This window comes from Lasioglossum baleicum, chromosome 4 (genome assembly GCF_051020765.1).
Source record: "Lasioglossum baleicum chromosome 4, iyLasBale1, whole genome shotgun sequence".
Taxonomy (NCBI): domain Eukaryota; kingdom Metazoa; phylum Arthropoda; class Insecta; order Hymenoptera; family Halictidae; genus Lasioglossum; species Lasioglossum baleicum.
The window spans coordinates 8,803,011-8,822,710 of record NC_134932.1 but is presented as its reverse complement, the minus strand read 5'-3'; the positions used below and the strand labels follow the sequence as shown (position 1 = coordinate 8,822,710).

At 43.0% G+C, this 19,700-nt stretch overlaps 1 protein-coding gene across 1 annotated transcript in view; it reads right to left on the bottom strand.

Moving 5' to 3' along the window:
• Positions 1-19,700, bottom strand: part of Rept (RuvB-like helicase 2 rept) — a 36,801-nt gene that overhangs the window by 646 nt on the left and 16,455 nt on the right. The window contains exon 8 of the transcript XR_013008854.1: positions 112-342. The gene's annotated coding sequence lies outside the window, so the exon portion shown is untranslated. The remainder of the gene's footprint in view (positions 1-111; positions 343-19,700) is intronic.

Here is a 19,700-nt window from a genome sequence, read left to right as displayed (position 1 = left end):
TTTGCAAAGGAAAATATTGCTTCAAATGATCTCGGGAACCTTCCATTTCCGGCTGTTGAAGGAATTTTGGGACACCCTGTATATACGAGGTCTGTCCGGAAAGTATCCGACCTTGTGCTGTAACGGGTGGAAGTATCATTCCTGGTTGATATCAATGGTCTCCCCTTCACAGTATTGTCCGTTAGAAGCCACAACTTTCTTTCAGCGATCCTCCCGCTTATGGAAACATTCCTTAAAATCATCCTTAGGGATAGCGAACAGCTGCCTCGTTGTATCCTGTTTTATTGCTTCTACGTCTGCGAATCTTTGTCCTTTGAGAGGTTTTTCATTTTGGGGAACAACCTGAAGTCACAAGGAGCTAGATCAGGACTGTGCGGAGAATCGTACCTATGGTTTCCGAATAAATGCCCAAGTTTCTGGCAAAATTGAATGCATATCCGTTGTCCCACACGTTCGGTCACAAAACTATGTATCGTTTTTAAATGACGGCATGCAGAGATTTGTCGCATGGACAGGCCACTTATTATTGGGTTGGAACGAAAGTTCGTAGCGTTTGTAAATTAAATGTAAATGTAAATTAGCGCTAAAATTCAGATATTTATTCATAGATTTATTCAACAACATATTTTCCATTCTGTTCTATTACTCTTTGCCATTTTCGAGGTAACTTCTCGTGTTATTGAATAAACCTGTGAATAAATATCTTAATTTTATCTTCGATTCTTAATTTGAAAACGCTCCGAACTTTCTTTCCAACCCAAAACAAAGTCGCCTCTAATATAAACATGCGCTATCGTCCTTAGTCCACTTGGGATACTTTCCTAACGTACATATTGAAAGATTGAAAACACTGTCAAATGGACACTCAAATTGAGAGTTGTACTGACGAGAACAACTATCGACAGAAACTCTCAGATGTACACGTACCTTAAGAACAGGAAAGAATAAAGAACAGCTTATACAAATGAAAATTCGCGCGGAGCCACGCAGTCTGGTTGCGCGAATGTTATCGACCGACATCGTTACGTATACCTACGTGCCTGTGCTTTCCGTTTTGCTACTTTGCGCTGACGGAGGCACGTCGTTACCGCGCCGCGATTACTTTGATCGTCGGTACGAAAGCAACAAACAGCTTTATCTCGACCGTGACCACGAGACCAATTGTTAATTCGCTGCATATATAATCGACAGGTAATCCGTCGATCGATAGAACCACAGCGTGCGTATTCCGTATGCTCTATTCGTGCATAGGCCCCCCCCCCACGGTTCGTGGCCGTTAGTTCCGCGCGAAAGAACGGAACCGGGTTCCCGGAATATCGACGAATTCCTTGTAATTAGCGGTCGCCGTGGATATTCGGCGACGGTTCTATCGCGATTCGAGCCCGTGTCCCGTGAAACGTGACGTCGACCCGTCCTACCAACTAGACTCCCTTTCATCCCTGCAGCGACCAGAGAGGTCGTCGATGGAATTTGACAGCTCGTTGCCAGTTGATTCTCGTGAACGTTGCCCCGTTCTCCTCTCTTTCTCTCTCTCTAGCTGCGCAATTGCCCAAAAATCGATATCGAGAGACCTTATTTGGCCATCTCGTCGCTGCTATCATCGTTCGAACTTCGAGGTTAATCGCGGTACAATAAGTCCTCGACTTACGCGGTTAATTCGGTCCAGCGATTCCCGCGTAAGTCGAATAGTGCCTGATCGCCACCGCTGAAAGGTTATTAATACGATTTGCTTTATGCATATGTACTCATTTAAAAGGAAAATTCAAATAAACCAACTATGTTCAACTATGTTCATGGAAAACTTATCAAATTCTGTCACATATGTACACTGAGAAAAAAAAGTAGTTACTTCAATAACACGCGTGTTATTGTAATTTTTTTTACTTCGATGAATATCAATGTATTCTTTTCAATAGTATGAAATTTAGAAGCAAATCGTGATGTATTTGAATTGTCTATCATGAAATGATTGAAAATATTATTCGATTCAATACCGTACATTATTATTCGTAATATTTCTCTTTTTCCTTGAATCAGATATGTTGTTAAAAAAATTTGAGAAATGTATTGATTTATACTGGAATTGGTTTGAGGCCATATCTTATTTTTTTGAAAACATTGATGTCAAGCTATTCGCTTGTATGATTGGCGGAAATGAGTTTTGCTATTGAAATTCAATAGTATTAAATATTAAAATAAGTTCATATGATATTGGCACTATTCAATAGTACATCTTATTGAATCAACATATATTTTTTTTTGTTTCGACAGGATTTTTTTCTCAGTGTAGAATTGGTTTTCTGATTCGCTTCTAAGAAACCCGCGTAAAGCGGATCCGTGTAAGTCGAGAACGTACTGTATCAGTTTTTACTCAAATAGCACAAAGATTGAATTGAAGGAAAAACACTAACTCGAACAAATAATACCAGTGCTAGTGCTGCTAGATTATGGGTATATAAAAACCACACTGTTTACGGTCTTAAAGACGTCTTCTTAGGACGTAAGACGTTCAGACTTGAAATAGACGTAAAATGGATATCTTAAAGACGTCGTGTGCTATCCGGGTATTAGACAGCAGCAAGCCGTAGAAATTGTTAGCGCAAATAATCCGAACAAAATTCCTATACAACATCAATGTTTCCGATACATTAGTTCGAGTTCGGCTATTCTAACGCGAGCCATTAGAAAGTGGTGCGACGCGTTGACGTCACGTCCCGGTTGATTGCTCGCCGATCGAAACAGGGTCCATTCAATTATTCATCCGAACTTTTAAATCGTTTAGCCAACCGATTAAAAAGTCCCCGTTTTTAATCGACAACAGCGTGAAACTTCGTGAAACGCTGGGAAAATTGGTGCGAAAAGGATACGGCTCGCGCTCGGAAGCGTCGACGCAGTGGGAACTGTATAATGCGAAGCCGTGAAAGCCTCGAATCGCGAATTTCCAGATTTGCCGGAGAGTGGCAGGACGCGTGCGCGCGCGATTACGCGTATCCCTGACAAATAACCGAACACAGCCATTCTGGCGTCCCCTATGAGCGCTCGAAGGGCTCGCGAGGGGACGATTCGACAGAGAAACCGCGCCGCTAACGAGAGACGGAACGAGAGAGCTGTACAGAAACGATGACGGAGGATCGAAAGCCCGAGAGAGACCGCAAAGAGAGAGTGACGGAGAGAGAAACGTAGGGTGGCGTAAGGAGGGTGTACTACCCCTTGCAAGAGCCGAGTCTTACCGCGTTAATTGCAAGTACTTCCCTCGGGGTACCGCAACGGGTATACAGTTCCACCCACCTTGCAGGTTCCACCCCATCCAGTAGGGTTTAAGGGTACGCAGGGATGATTCGCGAACCCCTTTTTCCCTTTTCATGCTCACCCGGGTCCTTTCATTCCTCGCCAGTGGTTAAAATATTAGGATATCCCCGAGGTCTCCGTTCTCTTGCTCGTGTTAGGGCTATCGCGCGCGAACCTTCTTTCTTCTTCGCTCCCTCTATTTCTCCCTCTATCTCTCTCTCTCTCCTAACTCTCCACTCGTATCCTCTCCTCTCCTGTTTCTCCAACGACTTGTCAACCGCTCGACGAGACGCTGTTCCAGGCGATTCGATTCGATTCTCGAAAACTTCCCCCGCGCCCCTCGCGAGAAACCAGACCGGCCAAGACTCGAATCAAAGCCTGCGGCTTCAATCTCCGCCAACGCGTCTCCCATACTCTTTAAAACAACCCGCTCGAGTATTATGAAGAAACAAATGCGGGAACAAAATTTTACTGCGTCTCTTCGTATCCTTTAACCCGTCGGAAATCGTACATCAATGTCTCGAATATCGAAAAATATTCGAAGAACATTCAATCCTCCGTTTGATCCTGATATAAGTTCTCGGAGGATTACAAAGTGGTGACAGTCGCTTGAATTTGTGACGAAAACGAGCAGGTGCAGTTCGAAGCAGTACACAGATTGAACATATTTAAGAATGCGAATGTATTAGACAGACTGCAGATCTTTATGCAAAATAAATGTAGGAGCGAGATTTTGAATGTTTTCTGTATGCGTGTAATAATATTTGTATGTGTGTATTTTATGTGTGTGTGCGTGAGTCAATTGATGCGATATCGATTGACTACGTAACCAATGTAAATAGTTAGACAAACAAAACATCACGTCGAGAATGGATTACGAAAAAGACGTGTTCACGCAGTTAGTTGCTCGAAAAAACCGCGAAATAGTTAAATACGATACGATTACGGAAACACGAAATACAGTTACGCAATTATTGATTATTAAGTTTACGTTTATATTGTTGTTTTTCAATTGTGTTCAATAAATATTTAGAGCTTTTTAATATCCTTTACTCTCTTACATAAAAATATTCTGCATTGATTGTGGGAAGCAGGAATAAAATAAAACGTGATTTCGTCACTTAATGCCTTTGTCACGTTAAAAACAACATTACAATATTCTTGAATTCTAATCTATTACATATTATATAGAGGGTAGCGAAGGTTCACCCCAACTGGACCAACCAATAAAATAAAGAGCAGAAAAAAATTCAATTTGAACGGTTCGAATGCATCGCGTCGGAGGACGGTACCGAGGGCAGGCGTCCGAGCGCGTCGTGATTTATGCAGCTGTAAATGCGATCTCTATTAAATGTGTATTCCGCACATGGACCCGGGAGCGTGGTAAATCACGAGGGTCTACCGGGCTGCTCCCACGGGACACGCTACATGCGGCTCGGCCCCCGGCCCGACCCGGCCTGTTCCTTTAAGTAGCAAGTTCGAGTTTACAGATAAATTACACCGGCGTGATTCCGCTCTGGAACAACGATCGCTCAGCTATCAACCGACTATCGCCGCCTGGACACTTCTCCGCTCGCCGTTTAATTGAATCCGAAGCCAGGAGACGTCGAACAACTTGAAAAACTTTCGGCAGCGTCGGCGAATCTTAACGAAATATGAGTTCCTCCATCGCGGCCGGGAGGAACGAACGGCAGACAAGATAATTCGTCTCGACCGGCTGAACCCTTAGCGAAGTTTACTCGGGCCGAAGTTCCGAATTCGAGGGTCCGAGTTAGGAACGTGATGCAAACTGCTGGAAATTAGCGAATTTGTGAGTGTAAAGGAAATGGAGTAGCAAAGGCTCAGACTGCTCTAAATGTTCGTTATTAATCCTCATGCCAGTAACCAAAATTTTCTACGATATTCGATAACACGTAGTAGAAACAAATAAAATATTATTTATTTCTTCCCCCAATAATTTTCTCGATCAGAAATAATCTTCCTGCAATCTAGTACAATCGGTATACTCAAAAGACTTGCCTCTGATCCAAAATAGCTGACAATAATGTTGCTACAGAGGCTTCAAAAAATTGTAAACGTTCAATTAAACTGGCCCAGCAATATCTGCGTCCCTGTTCTAGCGGCGAAGCCCTGGAAGTCTCTCTTGAACGTTTCCCGGGCTGGCGCGTAATTTTTCCAGATAAATTTGATCGCAATTTGTTTCACGGGAGGCGAGTCAAAGGGAGTAAAAGCGGCGTGGCGAAGGGAGGCGAGGCGGATTAGCGAGAGAAACTCGCCGACGTTTAATCCCTCCGTGGGCTCGTTAAGTTAAAAAAGTAAGGAGCAAGATAAGTTTTTTCGTAGTGTCCCGTGGAACTAGAGAGTCGTTCCAGCATTTTATTTTTGTTCAAACTAAAGGAACCTCGCTCCGCAACAATTAGTTCTTTCCCTCAGACTCGATGTATTGGCGAGGGAGCGGTTTCGGATCGGAGTGCACGGCTTTCCCGATAATTTTCAGTGGCGCGAGCGCCCGTAATTCTGTCGCAATTACGCTCGTTTTGCAATAACTCGATAATTAGAGGCGTGCGGGCGTAACAAGCCGCGAACGTACGGAAGAAAAACACGAGCACTCGAGATGAAAGTAATTTAGTACGTTCTACATTCCGGTATCTCGCATCCGCCCGTCTCTCCCCCGGTCTGGAGCACCAGCCACCCTCCCTCTTCTTCTTCATCTTCCTCCTTCTCTCCCTTATCCCATCCGTTTTACACGCCCCTGGCCGCTCCGCTGAACGTTATGTACCAGGTGGGAAAGTCAAGCTACCTTCGAGCCTCGAAAATGTTGCAAATTCTAACGTCTCTGCGGACGTTGGAAAATTTTTTCGTTACTAAAACGTGCACAGACTTGAAGAGGTAACTATTCCCTTTACAACTACACCAAAAAAATTAATTTACGATTTTTGTCTGTCATTTTATGGAATTTTTACGGCAAGTCAAAGTTAAAGTAAACTGATATAATAGTCGATATTCAATCTGTTGTACCCTCACGGGAAAAAATCATAGCAATCTACCTCATATTAAAGAGCGATGTTTCTATTTTTGATCTGCCAAGTTGCCTTTTTGTGCAACAACTCCCGGATGTGTTTATTCGAAATTCGTATTCCCGTTGGCAAGATTACCATCTCGGCCCATTGCGCTTCTCGCAGTCTGTGGTTACACCATCGCGTCGTCCCCCATTTTCACCCTCCACTGACGAATGCAAGCTCCATTACTCGCGCTTGCATACCGAAAATTATAGAGCGACAGGTTTGTTCTAGACATCTTTTCGAGCCCCTTTGTTACGCCAAGTTGTAATTTAAAACAGTAAAAGCATTAAGACGATTTAAAAACGACCATATGTTATTTTCAATTTGGCTGTTCCTGTGTCTTGTAATTGACGAAGAACATTTTTATTTTGCGTAAAGTTACGCAATCTAGTTACGACCAGTGTTGGGCGATAAATAAATATATTTAAATAAACAATTATTTAAATAAAAATGTAAATAAGCATATAGCAGACAAAAAACACTCACGTGTTCATTGTATAAGAAAAATACAAGAAATAAGAGGAGACCAAAAACTATTTATTTGATTTCCACTGCAATTCAAATAATAAATAATCTTTTATTTGCAAATAAGAAATAATAATTTATTTAAATAAAAAGTTTAGTTATTATTTGCAATTAAAATCACACGTTTATTTATTATTCAAAATAAAATTTGCCCAACACTGGTTACGACACACTGAATTTCGACTGGTCCGCTGTTGAAAGCGAAGAAATCTCGTAGGCGTAATCAGTGGCGCGGAGGCGTTTCGTTGGCGGTCCGAATGGAGGAAGAAGCGGTAGCATCCTTTTTCCGAGTCTGAAAGGTGCAAAATGATCGCAGTTTCGCGGACCGTGAATGTCTAGCTGCTCTCTCGTCTTGCGCGGCTAAAAATTCCTCGGGTAGAGAAAGGTCGAGGGAGTCGTGGGCGGGAGTAACCTTTGACAAAAACGTCGTTTGCTCCCGAAAAAGAAATATTAGGGAAAATGTAAAGTAACGGTAGTTTGAGGAACGCGTAACAGAAAGAGATAGATAGTGTAAAGCCGAAGCGCGCTCTGGGGAGAAATAGATGGACAAGCAAAAAGCCGATGAGAAAGAAGCGTCAAAGCGGTAGCTAGGTGAAAAAGAGGGCGGCGGAGGGCTGCTCGGGGCGAAAAAGGAAGCCCAGGGTGGTTGGAGAACCGAGAGAGAGAAAGAAAGAAGGACGACGAAGACGGGGAAGAAAGGTGGAGGATAGGGGGAAAAGAAGGCAAAAGAAGCCTGCCGGAGAATAGGATGAGGGGTGCGTCAAGTGTCTGCTGCTGTTCTGGCCTGTGTTAACACTTCACGCCTCCCTTTTACGTATTACCATCCCCACTTAGAAACTTTCGCATGAACTTGGACGGTCTGTGAGTCATAAAATACAGCCGCAACTGCTCTTACGCGATACGCGGTACGCGCTACACGTTCCGCGGAGCCGTACAAATGAAAAAAGTTCGGAACCGCGGAAAATCGCGAATCAAATTGCCTTCCGCGTCCCGGAACTCCCGTAAACCCTTCCCCTGCACAATGTCCTTTACATCTATAATCACGTCTACAATAATCTTCTTCAGCCAAATTATCAACCCATTCCCAAAGACTCTTCGGACTCGAAGCTGATTCAATTTTATTTATTTTATTTTATTTACAATGGGTAACGAAAGTATTCGAACGCCCTTTAAAACAGAACAACTCTTTTATAATTGTACCAAACGACCTGATTCTTTATAATCGATTAGAAGTATTGGTTTATGAAGTGATGTGCAAAAAAATTTTCCAAAAATTTTAATTTGCAAGGTTCCATGCAAAAATAAAAAAGGCATTTTTTAAAACTTTTTTTATAATATCTGGGCCCTTAACGAAATTTTAAGATATATGTTTTGTAGATCTATGTTAGTTATACACATGCTGAAAATTTCATCGAAATCGGTTGACGCAAGGAAAAAATGACACGCATCGAAAGATGTACGATTCCGTGGATTTTATGCAGAAACTGATCATTTCACAATTTTTCGATGAAATTTTCAGCAGGTGTGTAACTACTATAGATCAACAAAAGATAGATTTTAGATTTTCATTAAGGGCCCAAATAAAAAAGTTTTAAAAAATGCCCTTTTTTATTTTTGCATGTAACCTTGTAAATTATAATTTTTCAAAAATGTTTTTTGCACATCATTTCATAAACCAATACTTCTAATGCATTATAAAAAGTCAGATCGTTTGGTACAATTATCAAAAAGTTATTTTTTTTTAAAGGGCGTTCGAATACTTTCGTTACCTACTGTATTTGATTTCAGGGGAAACTTATATCGTCATACCAACTCGTCATTACAGGTCGACGACGCTTCGCGCGTTGTTAAAAGAATCTCCGATGAAAACGATCGTTCCCGCGCAACAGTTTTTAACGTTCGAAAGCTGCCGGACGATTACTAGACGGTCCCCCGGGTTCGATAGCGAAATCGCACCTCTGCCGAAGCAATCTGCCGGAAGGGACTGGCGGAAACTTTGTCGCGACGATTCGCGTTCGAATGCCGTTCGATCGAGGTGTCAACGCTCTCCCGCGAACCGGATGTTCCGAGTGCCGACTATCCGCCAACTTCCGAGCGCGTCTCGATGAGCCGGGAATCCTCTTCGTTCGTGGTCTCGAGAGAAAAATATCGGATAGTCGATAACTATACAATAAAATGTCTGAACTCCCGCTCGACCGAATCGTGAAACTTTTTAATAGGTTCTATTTAAAACGCGGACCGTAGAACTTTCTTTGGAATCGTTCCCGCATTATAAGTCCCGATGAGAATGAATAAAGAAAAATTCTTGAAAGTTAGTTTCGAAGGGAACTCATTTCTGCAGAATGTCTTCTTCAGGCAGCGGATCTTTATGCGAAATGAAAATATTCTACCTGAATTGCAACAAACTGGAGTGAAGTGGAAGTTGATTTTCTTTCATAATAATGGAATTCTTTCTTTTTAAATCACAATATTAAATTAAAATTGCATGATTTAAAGAAGGTCAGTTTTTGTGTTTTATTGAAGGGAAAAATATCTAAAAAAGTTAAAACAACATTTTATCAAATGAGATAAAATGTGTAGAATAGTAATAAAACACATTCTCAGTTTAATATATACCAGATTCGTTAACTGTATCAGATATGATACACTATGCAGCGAAGGGCTAAGATGCAACAACTAGATTTTTTCCAGAATTGAATGTCAACTTAGATTCAATTTAATTCTGAAAACTATAAATGTCGCAATTGTTTGGACAGTGGTTCAAGAAATGTTTGCAGGAGAAATCCAACGAAAACATTTTGCTTGGTGGAGGCAGGTTCCCCCGCCGGAATCTCCGACAGAGGAGAGCGGAATCGATCGGCGTGAACGAGATGCGAGTGATTCATTAAGTACATCAGCGTACAAATGATGCAACGCGTCGCCCTTGGGTGCACACGCGAAAATCATTCCGGCGGGGGCTCCCTTTGTGTTCGAACGAGAGGAACGCGTTCAACCTGGCTCCTATTTACGAACAGGATACGGAGGAGCGCGACCCGGTGCCTCTGACGCAGCCAACTTTATCGTCGCAATCATCTTTCGCTCGTCGAAGCTTTCAGCTACACCGTTTCTCCTCGAATTAACCTCTCGGGAGCCCTCCTTCGAAAAACCCTCCGGGTGCACAGCCCTTTCCCTCCGCCTCCAGGGAATCCAAAAATTCTCCGGACCGGGAAAATTGGTTTCCACGCGGAAAATACGCGTCACTCCGAATTTTCACCGAGCCCGCGTTGACCTTATCGTCGAGCTACTAGCCGCAACTCACCGTTGTTTTTTCCGTGAAAACTTTATTCTCGATATTTCTGTAGTTGTCAGGAAAAACGCCGCATGTCACAATATCAGAACATTTGAGATCATGCATTAATTGAACTTTATTAAAAATATATAAAAGAAACTTTTTAAAAACTACGCTTATATTAAAATGCACTAAAAAGGAGAAAATCATTTTTCTAGGCATTAGTGACTATAAATAAAAGCGTGGAGCGCTAAACTATATTGACGTAATCTTCCTGGGCGCTCCACTCTTTTATTTATAGTCACTAATGCCTACAAAAAATTATTTCCTCCTTTTCAGTGCATTTTAATATAAGCGTGGTTTTGAAAAATTTTTTTGAATATTTTTTTATTTTCTACTTTTTAGTCTTCTTGAAACGGAATGCAAGATATAGTAATACTGGTATGAAATAGTAAGATATAGAAACGCAAGATACGGAAATACGCGAGATAGGATGAGGGGATGACTCCAAGAGACGATGTTTCCTAATAGTCCGAAATTGTCCGAAATGGAACTGAATGAACAGAACACCACACTGACTGAGCTCCTTCGGTGCGAAATGGTTCAGTGGAGTGGGGATGAGTCGGAGTGGGAACGCGTAGTGGAGTAGGGAGCGCTGGCGCGCGGAGTGGGGATCGCTGAACGCGATGACGTACTGCCGAGCATCGTTAAAGTTGGTTTTTAATATTGCATTTTCATTCAGTTCTGAGCTATGTTTAAAGTTACAAGTCTCTAGCTCATCTGGAAATGGTTTAAAATTCGATTACAAGATTTGACGCATACAACAACAACAACAACGACAACTCGGCAAGTTAATATAAGCATGGTAAAGAAGTCAAAGCATTAGTGACGGAAACTTTAAACGGCAATATCTCGAAAGTGAAAGTATGTGACATGCGGCGTCCTTCCTGACAACCACAGATTTGATACAAAACTCACCAAAATTGTGGACTGGATAGACTGCGGATCTTTGTGCAAAACAAAAATTGTTTCCCCAAAAGGGTGAATTTGGAGTGCAAAACCTATATTCGCCAATTTTCGTGATAAACGCGTGAAATCCACAGTGCACTTGTGATTCAGGAGGCTCACGGATGATAAGGTCAGCAAGCTTTCGAGTCCGTTATCAACGCCGCAGACAACGTAGCAGGAAGATGCTCGTAACGTGCGTTATCAGCGACTACGATGCCGCTCGGTAAACTCGCTCGTCGCTCGGCATTAACGCCTCTAAGGGTTCGGTTGTTTTCCTTAATGATCCGCTGGAAAGACCCTCGACTACCTACACGGCCTGTCTCTCACCTGTTTACCGCTGAACCACCGCCCACCATTTATCAATTCCTGATTAGCCGCTCAACAGCCGCCTGCTCTTAATTAATGCGATTCCGCCGCATCAACGAGCACGAGGAGTAGACTGTGGATTTTATGCGTTTCCGTGTGGAAGCACGAGACCGTGAAACGGAAAACGGGCTGGGAAATTTCGGAAGAATTTCCCGGACGCTGTTGTTTCCAGTCTCGTTAAGCTATGTCCACACAGAAGCAACGACCATCAACTTTCTCTCGCTGCTTGTTCCCTTCTTCTTTTAGATGTCGATAAACTACAGGGCGAGTCTCGTAACATGACGACTTCACAAATAACTCTTAAGTTATTCGTTGTACGGTTTTCAGGGGAACATACAGTGCTGCAATCTATTTTACCACGCTTATACATATAATATTAGCTTGCCGAGTTGTTGTTGTATGCGTGAAATCTTGTAATAGAATTTTAAACCACTTCCCGATGAGCTAGAGACTTGAAACTTTAAATATAGCTCAGAACTGGATGAGAATGCAATATGAAAAAACAAATTAAAAAAATAACTGTGCGTCTAGAAGAAAAAAGATATTTTTATTATTAACCGTCACACCTCGCCGCGCGACGCTCGGTAGTACGTCATCGCGTTCAGCGATCCCCACTCCGTGCGCCGGCGCTCCCTACTCCACTACGTGTTCCGTTCATTCAATTCCATTTAGGACAATTTCGGACTCCTTCAAGAGACATCGTCTCTCGGAGTCATCCCCTCATGCTACCTCGCGTATTTCCATATCTTGCGTTTCTATGTATACATATATATATATCTTACCATTTCATACCAGTATTACTATATCTTGCGTTCCATTTAAAAAAGACTAAAAAGTAGAAAATAAAAAAATATATATAAAACAAACTTTTTAAAAACCACGCTTATATTAAAATGCACTAAAAAGGAGAAAATAATTGTTTTAGACATTAGTGACTATAAATAAAAGCGTGGAGCGCTCACGAAGATTACGTCAATATAGTTTAGCGCTCCACACTTTTATTTATAGTCACTAATGTCTAAAAAAATTTGTTTCTCCTCTTTAGTGCATTTTAATATAAGTGTGGTTTTGTAAACAGTTTTTTTTATATATATTTTTTTGTTACTTTTCTTTTTTTATCGAGATGTGGGTGTCGCCACTGGCTGAGTGGATACTCTGTACTTGTCCAAATATTGGGATGGAAAAGTTCATAGCGTTTTCAAATTAAGCGTTTTGAATTAAAGATCAAATTAAGATACCTATTCATAGGTTTATTCAGTGACATGATAAGATACCTCAAAAATAGCAAAAAGTAATAGAACAGAATGGAAACCATGTTATTGGAAAATCTCTGAGTAAATCTTAATTTTAGCTTCGAATTTCAAATTTAACCCTCGCAAGGCAAGGTCTAATAACACATAAATAGTGAGGTGGGGTCTCTTAGACCCCGACGAATGAATTTCATAAATAGCCTCGTTTGTAATAAATTTGAGTTAAAGAATAACACAGGATAAAAAGTAAACAAACAGAATTACATTACCTTGCCCTACGATTTCAGTGATTACAACTTTTTTGTCATTCGGAGTCAAAAAGAAGAAAATATATATCTATTGTATGCCTACATGTTCTCCAATAACTATACGTTAACGAAACTAAAATGAAACTTCATCTTGGTTTAAAGGAATTTAATAACATACATATTAGACTCTGTTCAGAATGTTAAACACGAGTTTGACACGATCTTGTAGGGCAAGGGGTTAAAAACGCTACGAACTTTCGTTCCAATCCAATACGTTCAGCCTGTGCAAATTGTTAGTATTAGAAATTCTAGCACCAAGTTAACAGATCGTTGATACACATAGTTGCTTGACTTCCTCCATCATTTTCTTCCGGGTGGAAGCAATAATGCTGTCACGACCATTCGTTCCGTGCAATCTGCCACGCCCGGGCCATCGGGAGAGCGTATTTACTCTCGAGCGTATTTCGACAGACTTTCCACCTACGCCACTTAGATCGTACTCCCTCCGCCCCATACTATGGTATAGATTTCTGAAGGGCTTTCTAATTATGAACCGCTAATGGAAATGCGATCTTCCTCTTGACTTGTGTATACTGTGTACATTAACGTATTATCTATCAAAAAAATAATTCTACAACAAATTGCAAAATATTCGAATAGAGTTTCACCTCGGACCGTGACGATCAGACTCGATCCAATGGAGATCTGCCATTTTCACGACTAGTTTCAATGCGAAATGGAAGGAACACCTCCCACGTACGATGAATGCTTCATAGCCTTCCATTCGAGCATCATATTCGCATGGCCCGCGCTGATCGATAGAAATTAATCTGGTCGAATTGGTAATTGCGCCGGCAATGGTCCGTTCGGGCAGTATAAACAGGAATATATTAATTACCGAAACGGCTAGCGATCGATTCGCCTTCGGAATTCGAGCGTTTCCGGTCGACTATCCATTTATATTTTTTCTGTAGATATAGGGTTATCTCCAAAGGTACCTTTGGGATGTTGAATGAGAATATCTGTCAAACGCCATGTTTGTTTCTTGTCACTTTCTTGTATTTCTAACCTACAATTGTAGGCAATTTTAACAATGGAGTCGTATACGATTGAAGAGCGTGTTAAAGTTATTAAAATTTATTTTGCAAATTAGTGTTCAATCAAAAATACCCATCGTAAATTACGTGATTTGTTTGGCATACATAATCGTCCATCAGAGCAAACAATTCGAAATTTGGTTAAAAAATTTGATGAAACTAGATCTGTTCGTGGTAAACCAAAGTCTGGCAGACCAAAAACAGCTCGTTCGAATAAAAAGATTGCTGCTGTTCGTGAAAGTGTTGTTAATGATCCATCAACATCAATTCCACGTCGTTCTCAAGAATTGAGCATTTCTTCGAATTGTCTTTCACACATAATTGTCACACATGATACCCGATAATTAAAAAACTTCCTATAGTCTATTTTGGATAACCCTTTATGACATTGCATTCACGACAAACTAGCCGCTCGAAAAACCCGAAAATTTCAATCGTGTTAGTAAAAAATCGATTAAAGTTACAAAAAAAAAAGAAAAATGTATCATCAGAAGTTAAAAACTGTCTTGATGAGAAGTGAGTTGAAAAGATCAAATACTTACCTTAATTTCTGTGTGAATGAAAATATAGGAAATAGGGAAATAGATATCTAATTTAAGTGAAGTGCTTCATGCTTCGTAGGGAACTCGAAACGTTCAAATACTTCATTATTATTCTTACTATTGTGTTCTAGTGTGTTATCAAATGATTTGAAGGAATTCGGAGTGGGTCAATCGGCGGGGACCGAGATTCCGAGAACGGAAGGAAGCGCGAATTAGGCCCGAGGATTCTCGGTCGGTCGTCGTTCATTAATTACGCGGTTGTCGGTGGGTTAGGACAAGCAAGAGGGGATGCTCGAGAATGGAAGATCTCTCCCTTATGCCGGAAACGCGGCTTAGTCACCGGCCCGGGTGTCCATTGTGCTCGACTGAGTGCACATTCGTGTAAAATCCATGAAGAACGCCGGTATACCGAGGCGACGTAACGCAACGTCGTGATATCCCCCGCGTGCTTTCGCGTGCTTTCGTGTGACCGGCGGATTTCAAAGGTGCACGACCCATAAATGTCCTTTTCGATCGCGTCGTATACGCCTCGTGACGCTCGCTTAAAGGGGGATTACGGTTCCCGGAATCGTAAACCACCGGTAACCGCTACTGGCCGCTCTGACACCGTTCTTACTCCACTAACCCTTTAACCGAGTCCTCATCGAGCGACTACGACGATCAACGTCCTCGATCATCGAGAGATCGACGGGCCGAGAGAACCACCGGATAAGTTTGGCTTTGGGACGGATTCCCTTGTTATCTGTGGTCGAGGATAGCCACTGTTGCGGCTACTAACCACCAATTTACCATAGAATACCCGTCGCGTCGCTTCAACCTGCGATCGCATGAATCAGACATCGGGGAAACTGCACGGAGAATACGATCGGGACGTTTGAAACTTTCTATCGTAATTGATACTGATAGAGCAAAGTGAGATTGGAACTCGGCAAACTAATGATATGCAATCACATAAATCGATCAAAACGAAATAAAAATGTTTTGCATTGATTGTGGGTAGCAGGAATAACATAAACATTGATATGCATCCCTTAACGATTTTGTTATATTGAAAGCAACATTACCAACATTCTTCAATTTTTTCGATCTTTTACTGTTTTATATTTCACCCAACCAATTTTTTTCATATATGCATAAAGATCCGCAGACTATTAATAAGTAATTGTCTGTAGACAAGTGTTTTACCGGAGGAGACACGACGTAATTTTTGCTGACATGACGTCACGCTTTTACAAACCATTTGGCCGCTTCCGTCACGTGCACTGCTACACTGGTCTGATCGGTAGCCGACACGGTCTCCCCATAGGCCAGGCTGGGACGGAGGGGAGGATAGAATAATTTCGGCCGGTGTATTTCGACCGATACAAGAACAGAGAACAGAGAACAGAAGCTGGGCACGAGGAAACGGCTAGATTATACGTGGCAAGAACAGGATGTGTCATCGTGCATGCCACCGCCTCGGACCTATCCGAAGCATTGTCGTTGCAATTTCCAGCGGATACGACGCGATGGCCCGAATCGCTGGTTCCATCCGGGTCACGGAATCCACCCGAACGATTCGGAATTTTCGCGACAGCTTTTCGTCCGCGAAAATGGGGCCAAAGGCGAAACTTCGCCGGAAGCGAGAAATCACACGTTAGAGGATCCCTTAAGAATCCCCGGAAGAATGGATCGGTGAAAACTCGAAGGAGAACCCGGATATTTCCAAAGGATCGCAAGGCTCGTGCGACGGGAATTTTCGAAATTCTTAAACGACCGGTGCACGCCAGAAGAATAACGCGCCGCCCTCCAATTGGAAGGTTTGCACGCGAAAGTTGCACGGAAGTTCGCGGCGGAGAGAATACGGAATATTCATCGCTGGGTGACGGCATTGTTCCGTGCGTGTATTGTTCCGTGCAATTCTCCTTTGACTTTCGAATAAAGTACTCGCAAAGTAGCTCGGACTGCCGTGCACTGCATCGCCTCGCCTCGCCTCGAATGATGCGAATAGCTGTGAGCGAGGACGTCCGGAGAAATACCGATGATGCATGTTCCCGAGCATCCGACGAATCCGAGAGAATCCGAACGTCCGCGATTAGGCCGATGATCCCTAGACGTCGGCTTTCTCCGCCGCCCTCGAATCGATTGGGTTAGCCCATTCGCGTGTTTAATGTTTACTCGTTTCTTGGGAAGTCTCTGAATAGTTTACTGTATCGGATATGTTAGTTTACTGTTGTCGTGAAACACCCTTTGCCCTGGACGCAGTTGCTCGGAGCAAACGATAGACGATATGTCTGTATCTATGTAATTCTATGCAGAGTGGCCCGTGCAGGCGTGGCTTCGTTACTCTCGGAGCCTCGTCAGTGTTTCATAGAGCAATTTGTACCCTTGTCTAATATAAGAAATAGATAAATTAATTTTTAAAAAATAGAGAGAGGGACGATTGGAATCTGAATTTTGTCAGACCCAAGTCAATGCCACAAACAGAAATGATGAAGATCCTAACAGAACAAAATCAGCCTAAAAGAGTTATAGGGCGGGGCAATTACAATTTGAAAAAGAAATGGGCGTGGCTCCGTGGCTCTCGATTTAGACGAAGCTAGATAAATGCCCTACAAAGGAATTTCTGCAAGAAATACAGAAACGATGTGAAGCCTAGAAGAACCAATTTAATAAAAAAGAAATAGAGGGAGGAGTAACTGGCGTTTGAGGAGGCGGTGGGCGTGGCTTCGTCGCTCTTTGTAGCTCCGGTTTGCACGGTCGATTTTCACTCGGTCTAATAAAACAAACTGTTGATCGCGTGCCACTTCTTCCCGATCGATGCGATTGTTTGATAACCGAGTCTTGCGCCGAAGTTCTCGACTCAACAAGTACATTCCTATTCCCACAGTCGCCAGTCGTTCGGAGTCTTCCGGCAGTACATGTTGTTAACGAATTATTGGCATGTTAACGCCATTAGACGGTCGCGAACGCGTCGGGAACATCTGTTTCGACTTCATACTTCGCTTCTCGATGCATGTTTATTCGGACTTGCTCAGCGATTCCGTGGCGTAAAGTATGCAAATAAATACGGTGGCCTTCTCTTTGCGAGCGGTTTGCGAACGACAGATACTATTCGGATAGGGGATACTTCGCGAGCGTAGTGTACTAACTCTATCGTGAGCCGAGTCGTTTAATGCGTTGGAATAAGCCCAGTTCATTTCCGTTGGCGCAACGCGACATGCTTAACCACTCGAATCAAGATCTTGAGATCGCGAGAAACGAGAGAGGCTGGCCGTTGCAAACGCAACAATCTCGTTCGCGTTGCAATCTACGAGTTACAGGCCTCGTAACAGGAGTCGCGCGTCGCGTCGCCTCGCGTCGATACGCGCCGTTGCGTTGGAAAGCGAGCGAACGGGAAAGCGAAAGGAAAACGGCGAATCAAAGCCGTTCTCTGTCGTGATGAAAATCCGCTTTGAAAATTCGTCGAACGCGCGCGCGCAGCGCGGATCTCTAGAACCAGTAGAAACAGTCGGCCATGCACAGGCAAGCTGAATGGTGCACGGTTTTTCGTACAAAGGTTTCCTTCCATGCAACAAGGTTTTCAGAAGAAGTTCTCTGTAACGTCATTCATTTCTAATCACTAGACTGCGGATCTTTATGCATTTATGAAAATAATGGATGGGATAAAACAGTAAAAGATTTTTTAAAATTTAAGAATGTTGCGATGTTGTGATTAATGCAGCAAAGTCGTTAAGAGGTGAAATCAATTTTTGTTTTATTCCTGCTGTCCACAATCCATGCAAAACATTTCTATTTTACATAAAGATCCGTAATCTACTAATCACTATGAAATTGAGTTCAAATATGTTACGAAACGTCAAATATGTTCAAATATATTCGAACATGTCTCCTTGAACATGTCTGCTCCCGCGGGAACAGAATTTTTGGTAATTAAATTCGATCGAAAACCGATTGGCACGGACGGAACCGCCTCGGGTTCCGCGGGCCGAGGCTGTCGCCGCGCGAATAGCGGCTAGAATAGAGCCGAATAGAAGCCACGGTGTCGTTCCTCCTCCAATCTCGGGATCCTTTCACTTTTTAACCCAGTTTCCATTGTCGAGCCGACAAGCCGACTCGGCCGTTCCTGTCACAGGCACATACACAGACACAGACGTAGGCCCGGCCCGAGTCCCGAACCAGCCGAACCTTCCCGTAATCAACGCTACATCGCCAGGTTTCCTGTCCCTTCTCTGCTCGTTGCTTTCTTTCCGCGCAATTTTCCTCGTGGGAACAGGTTTCCGCTATTGCGGAATCCTTCGCGGTGCTCGCTGGGATTTCCACCTCTGTCCGGACGCCTTTCCATCCGTTTCGAATTAGTCTTACGAGGCTAATTAGTAGCAGACTGTGTGGATCCTTGCGTGAACTGGTATTAAATAGAAATCTATTTCCTTAAGTTTTCCACTATTTTTCCGTTTCACCTACTCGCTTCTTTCTCGAAAAAGAAATTCTGATAACCGAGAGCAATCTATGGTTACCGAAACCGGATTCGCACCATTAATCTATGGCTGCAATTTTCCCGTAGCTAGAGTAAGCCATTGCAGATCAATTGCATGCTTGACGGACGCATTCGACCGACGATTATGCGGTGTCCTTTTATTTGCGAAACAGTGAAATTTCCGCGAGATGTGGAACTGCAGGAAGAGGAGCTTACCAAAGAGGAGAGCAGAAGGCGAAGAGAGGAGGAGCGGGTTTATTTCGCGACATCGCGTTTTGCTCGTGTTACGCGGTCGTTAGCCAAGAATCCGCGAGGAGGATCGCGAAATGACGAACGCCGGCAATGATTAATAGAAATCCTTGACGCGCCTTCGCGATTCCACGAGGAGCACGCCTTCGCTCTCCACGAGGCTACCTGTTCGTCCCTCCTTCGCCTCGCGGCTCCTGCTCGTGCTTGCCTCGCGACGCGTCGGTGTGTCGTGGGCGTGTCTTCGTGTTCGTTCACATGATTCACCTTACTCTCGATAGTTGTTTTATTCGCCAGAAAAACTGAGCAAGGTGCTCCCTCGGAAGAAATCCTCGTTTGCAAAC